Raw genomic sequence first — 6,441 nt, forward strand, 5'->3', positions numbered from 1 at the left:
ATCCCTGTAATATCAACTGAAGCAAAAAGGCGAAAATGTTGTTTGTTGGCGTCGCTGATAGGCTGTCACCCAGCTAACAATTTATGGTTTCCAAAACGTTCTGGGAACCATAGTTTTTGGTTTCGGAAACGTTAGTTTTTGGTTCCCAAACGTTACCCTAAGGTTAGTTTTTGAGCAAGTTTTGGTTCCCATGGAAAGTTTGCTGAACATTCCGGAAACGTTAGTTCTTGGTTATATAAAACGTTCCCCTAACGTTATCTAAAGGTTGCAAACTTTAGAGAACCTTCCCATAACGTTCCCCAACCGTTGCAAACTTTAAAAAACCTTCCCCTAACGTTCCCTAACCGTTGCAAACTTTAGAAACCTTCCCCTAACTGTTCCCATAACGTTCCCTAACATTTAGGGAACGTTCCCTTCCCTAAATATTGCAATCTTTAGGGAACCCTCCCCTAACATTGCAACCTTTGCATACCAATTACTTTAAACAGCACGAGCAGGAATGCATTATTATATATTAGCAGGAAAGAATGAACAGGCAAAATCGATGGAACTTATAACTTTAATATAAAATTATCAAAAGACAAAAAAAACAATATAAAAGGCCTCACTGTGTGTGTATATATATATATATAAATTAGACTTAGTGTTAGCTAAGTATATTAACATAAGGCATTTGACTTTGGTAGGTGCTACATTCAACAAATAGACACACTGTACAATAGACAACAATATACATTGTGGCAGATACCAACACAATATACAAAGACATAATACCAATACAAGTACACATGGAGTGGGCTGTTGAGTGCAAAGTAATAGTGCAAATGTAGAGTGCAAGACGTATATTGGAATGATAAAGTAAGTAATGTGCAGGTGTCAAAGTGGGGATGACTCCACTTATCCACAGAGTGATAACAGTGCGAAAGAAGCTGCTCCTGTGTGTGGTTGTTTTTGTGTGTAAAAAATACAATTGCTGTAATACAAAAAAATACTATAGCTTTGATAGACAATACTATAGCTTTAATTAAAGAAAAATACAAAAGGTTTAATACAACAAAAAAAAATACAAAAGCTTTAAAAATAATTAAAAAAAAAATAGAGCTCCAGTCCTTCAAGTCCGAGTCGAGTCTCAACAAGATCAGTCCTCAGCTTGCCTAAAAAGAAAAAAAAAAGTTTGATGTCATACTAAGAATGAACATGTTGAAAAAAACAAGACAAAGTGCCTTACTAACAACCCTTTTTTTCTGATCACAAAAAAAGTAGTTTTCCCATTCCTTTGATTGTTATGAACAAATTTCAATTTACCGTCTGTGTGGGGCAAACTTCAGTGCTAGCCCAATCAGGTCCTCCGCCTCTGCAGCATTTAGCGCAGGGAAGTCCCTTGTCATGAAATTGCATTTAATTGGAAATGGAAAATTCAAAGCCGCTGTACCTTCAACTGGCACCCAAGGTGAAGAAGGGCGAGTCAAAGTTGACCCATCCAGCACTGGGCGACCGACTGGGCGAGGAGTCACCTCCCTCTGTGTGACGAGTTCTGCTATTTACAACCAAAAAAGTTAAGTTACAATCAAATCCCTTGTCATGAAATTGCATTTAATTGGAAATGGAAAATTCAAAGCCGCTGTACCTTCAACTGGCACCCAAGTCCTGGAGGGAGGGCATTTTGTTCCTCCTCTCCTGCAGCTCAGTGACTGTCGAGCAGGACGACAGCAATATGTCATCGACTGGAGCAGAGGGAGGTGACTGGGAGCTCCTTAAGAGCACGAGCAGCTCATCCATCTTCTCCTCAAATGCGTCCATTCGCTGTGCCATGCGGTAATGATTGTCCTTATTGCTATGGAAAATGGATGGTGTTAGTTTTAGTTGTTAAATATATTATATACCTGCATATGTGAACAAATTAAGTGAGTGTTCTTACCTCTTATTTCCGTCTCCATGGTCAAGCCCCCCCCCCTGTGTGATGAGTCACTTGTGCTGTTTACAACAAAAAAAAAGTTACTTACTCTCAAGTTCCTTGTCATGAAATTGTATTTACTTGGAAATGGAAAATTCAAAGACACTGTACCTTCAACTGGGTCCCAAGATGAAGTGGCAGGCGTTATAATAGACCCATCCAGCTCTGGGCAATGAGCTGGTTGCCTGTGTGGTGTTGACTCATCTAAAAAGAAAGTAAATATGAATATTGGTCAGTTAATTTATGGTAGCTTTCTTGCACATGACATTTGCAAAAGATAAACCTATGCTGTTACATTAAACAATCGCTAAAAAGAAAAACTCACATGCAGGTGGTGGAGGCAGTGACATCTGCTGACCTAATAAAAGGCAGGAAGAGACAAATACATCAGAACAGTAACATGATATGCACTAGGTTAATAAACATGAATGTCAGTAGTTCCATGGTAGGAAATATGACTCAACTGGTTTTCTTTAATAATACATGTATAAATGTTAACTTAGACAGGGCTTCCAGGCACACGCACCATCCTGGAATGCTTTCTTGCTTGCGGAACGGATTCATCTGAAATAAAAGACCATACAATCTGCACTGATTGCAAAAAGAATATTTGAATTGTGCAAATAATGTAGTCTGTATTTAAGAGGTCTTACCATCACGTGACCATGCACTGCCTTTTGTGGACGCTCGCATCTTCCGCCTCAATGCTAGAAGTGTCCATCAGCCGCTGACATTTTTCCATAGCTTTGGTGTATGAATCTACGTTAAGAGAACAAGGTTTTTGTGAGCCAGTAGTAGAGCAAAGCAGTATTTCCATATAGAGAAAACTATTATTGATAGTATTGCAGCAATCAGTCATCTGTACACAACCAGATTTTCTTGACTGGATATTTGGCCCAGCTTTTGACTTGATTTTTGTATTGTAGCCCAGAGAATTTCTAATGGGGAGACACAGCATCCATAGAAATGCATGGGCTTAGTTTGTAAAGCCAGTATGGCAGCTGTGTATAGCCTACTACACACATTCCGCCCCTTCCTGTATGCTTCCCAACAGACCTCTGAAGTTCGCCTACAAAAAGGAACCAAAACTGCCATCTTTGCCTATAAGGAGATCAGGGTGTTAATTTAACCTAACTACCTATGACAAGTTACATTGCAAGTTAGGTCTGGGGTAGCAAAAATCTAAGTTGCTGTCTTAACGTAGGCCTGTTGAAGATCACAGTTAGCCTACCACTCGAAGGCAGAGGACAAACGTGTGTTGAGCAAAATGTCTGCATTTCAGACTTCTTCGTCCCCGGGAGAGTGCAATATTTCTCTCCCCATGTTATTTTCCCATAGCAAAAATGGCAAGATAGGCTACCGGATCTCAGCTTTTTGAAGGCAAAATTCAGAGGTCTATTCACTTGAATCGTCTATCCGATCAACTGTGTTACAAAATGGCCGCCGACAGTGTAGCCTATACATTATCAGAGTCAGATTATTAGACATTCTCTGACATTATCTATAGCCATCTCTATGGCTCTAGTGTAGCCTACATATGCAGGACTGTTCAGTAGGTTATACCAACTTAAAAAGCATCACCATCTCAGTATACCCACTTAAAATAGACTAGGATTCATTTGGGGTTGATCACAGTATAGCCTACCCACTACAGCTAACTAGCCTACATCACAGTAGCCTAGATCCAGCTACTTACAGTAGGCCTATATCCACTAGCCTACACCACTGCTGCCGAGTGACTTGCCTAAAAGGACTGACTGTACACTAAAACTAATTAAAAGAAACGGTAGCCTAGTGCTATTATTTGTAACATCAACGTGAGCAGGTTAACACGATGACACAAAACATACAATGCTGCAAAACATAACACGTTGAGAACAGCTCAAACAAAGACGAACGAGCAATGTGCTCTGGTAAATTACAAACTTGGCAGAATCGGAATATAACAAAGCCCTACAAGTGAAAGGACATAAGGTTAAACCTCAAACTCTTGCATTACAACCACTAGGCCTACATCATGAAACTGTAACATATTTCACTTACTTTCGTGAGATCGAATTCAAGACGAGTGTAATCCATTCCAAGACTTCTTCCAGCGGCGTTCAAGAATCACGGAATTCAAACAGAGCCCGTTTATGGAAGTCAGGACAAGACTTCAATCGATCACCTGAAAGCAGAGGCGCTGTCTTCCCCCTACTGGCGTGGGGGTAGGCCTACGTGTAAGGGAGAGCCTGTCTGATTGAACTGAAGTGAATTGTGAAATGAAAGAAGTGAATTTTCTTAGTTGTGAAAAGTGTTCTATTGATAGATTTTTGTTTAAAGTTCACCTAATACGTAAAAAAAAGCACAAAAGTATATATTTTTTATTTAGTAAAATTGATATTAGCCTAAAATAAATATTATCTTGATATGATGTTTACCTTACTTAGATTTTATAAGACCAATCATTTGAGTGGATCTAAATCAAGTGACTGCAAACATTTTGTATGTTACTTCAAAAACTGAAATGGAGCTTGTGTTAGTATCGACTATAGCTGTTATTGTCTCCAGTTTCTAAAGCTGATAGAGGCGCAATCAATCACACAATGCCATATAACACATTTAACACGGCATGGAATTGGAATGAATAGAGACGCATTACCATTGACGTCATTGCCACCTAATCAGAAGCCTCGAATGCAAATAATGTAAAATGTGTGAATGTAAAATGGTAATGGTAGGCTACAGGAACAAATGAAACATGTTCTGAATGTATTCTAGTGATAGCAGAAAACTATTATAAAAATATTTTATATTTTATTTACCGAAGTATTATTGTTTGTTTAATCCAACGTGAAACTGCAATCGGTTCTGAATGCAGACCAGGCGTCTTCCCCCTACTGGCGTGGGGGTGCACTCAGAACAACCAAAAACAACCAATAACAACTAAACGGGAACGTTGTGTGAAGGTACTGTGCAACCACAGGAGAACGTTTTGGTTGGTTGGTTCCCTTAACGTTTAGGAACGTTAAGAAACCCTTAGGTAACGTTCCCTAACCGTTAGTTTTTGGTTTGGTTCGAACTACCCTTTAGGGAACCATACACTAACGTTCCCGAACGTTCCCTTAACGTTTTGTGTTAGTGGGGCAACCACGGAACTCTACACAGTTTACTTCTACATCATTGCTATCGACTCCGACTCACTCAGGTCCTGTTAGCACGTATATATTTTTTAATTAGGCAGTTAAAACATGTAGACACAAATATTAAGCAAAAAATGTAAACTCATATATTGAGGTGGTGATGAAAAATTTACTACCAAGTCAAATTGCATTTATTACCTTTTACTACCTTTCAAGGGCCTTAATTTTGGTAGATTCTATTTACTACCTTTTACTACCGCGCGGACACCCTGAGAAGGTAACCCTGTGACGGGTATGTCTGTCCGCAAAAATAGGGCTGTTCCTGTACACACGGGCATCGTGGACTGACCCTGGGTAGCCAACACAAATGTCCAGGAACAGCCCCTTGTGGTTGCATACAGCCTGCATCTGCACTGAAAAAAAAAGTTTTCTATTTAAGTAACATGATTGGTCTTGTCATGGAGGCTTGATGCGAATTTGGCAGCCATCAATGCTTCCCACAACCTTTGAAAAGGCTGGGGAACGTGCCAGCTGCGCAAATCCAGCGCCGATGGCGTCCAGCTCCATGACATAGGGGAAGGAGATAATTCTTTGCTTGAACCCAAGGATTTTACTTGACACCCTGTGGACTATATCATGTATAGTGCTGCGTGGCATGGCAAAGGCCCGTGACACCACTCGGTAAGCGGTGGGACTGGCGAGCCAGAACAGAAATACTAGGACCTCTAGTTCAAGGCCCCAGCCAGAATACCGCCAGTCGTCAGTGCGCAAGACCGCAATCAGCCTCATTATTGTTGGACGGCCAAGGCGAAAATCTTCCTTCAGGTCAGAGGTCCCGTCCAAAAACATCTGTAGCAGGGGCATATGTTAATTTCTGACACAGTATCTTGCAGGCTCCGGCTGTAAAGGGCACCAAATAAAGTGTCACTACTAAACTACTAAGTGTGTTTTTTATTTGTAGTTTTTAAGTTGTCATAGTGAACTACTTAAACAAGAAGTAAGATGGTAATGTTTTATGTACAACACTTGAAATATAAAAGTTGTCGACACCTCATTGCATGGCAATTAAAAATATATTTGCTGCAAGCCAATTATGTGAAAGGTTACTTGGTTCCCCACGTCAACAGGAGGATCATGAGAAATAAGTGAGAATTCTGCAATATATTAGCAATATAAAAGATTTGTTTTAACTTCTGAAAGGCAAAGTCTGTTAGTTGTGGGATAACACTTTATGAACACGTTTGCCTAACTGTTGTTCCTATGGCTCCACCTTGTGGATATTTTAAAAAGGTGTACGCCTAACGTTATCGTTAAACCAACTTCACTGCAAGACAGATCCATAGCTCGTGAGATATTACTGTAACC

General features: G+C 40.0%; 2 long non-coding RNA genes across 2 annotated transcripts; both read right to left on the minus strand.

The window, feature by feature from the left end:
- Positions 1-717: 717 nt before the first annotated feature.
- Positions 718-1,830, minus strand: LOC143138983 (uncharacterized). The gene is made up of 3 exons (XR_012990310.1): positions 1,628-1,830; positions 1,433-1,537; positions 718-1,154 (listed from the first exon to the last, which is right to left on the minus strand). It is a non-coding gene; the product is annotated as an uncharacterized LOC143138983 (long non-coding RNA).
- A 624-nt stretch (positions 1,831-2,454) lies between these two features.
- LOC143138989 (uncharacterized) lies at positions 2,455-5,040 on the minus strand. Its single transcript, XR_012990311.1, has 3 exons — positions 3,998-5,040; positions 2,608-2,713; positions 2,455-2,518 (listed from the first exon to the last, which is right to left on the minus strand). It is a non-coding gene; the product is annotated as an uncharacterized LOC143138989 (long non-coding RNA).
- Positions 5,041-6,441: the final 1,401 nt, after the last annotated feature.

The sequence above is a fragment of the Alosa pseudoharengus genome, unplaced genomic scaffold, assembly GCF_046254945.1.
Source record: "Alosa pseudoharengus isolate Yale_2024_CS ecotype anadromous, Long Island Sound unplaced genomic scaffold, YU_APseudo_1.1 YU_APseudo_1.1_scf_10, whole genome shotgun sequence".
NCBI classification, from domain to species: domain Eukaryota; kingdom Metazoa; phylum Chordata; class Actinopteri; order Clupeiformes; family Clupeidae; genus Alosa; species Alosa pseudoharengus.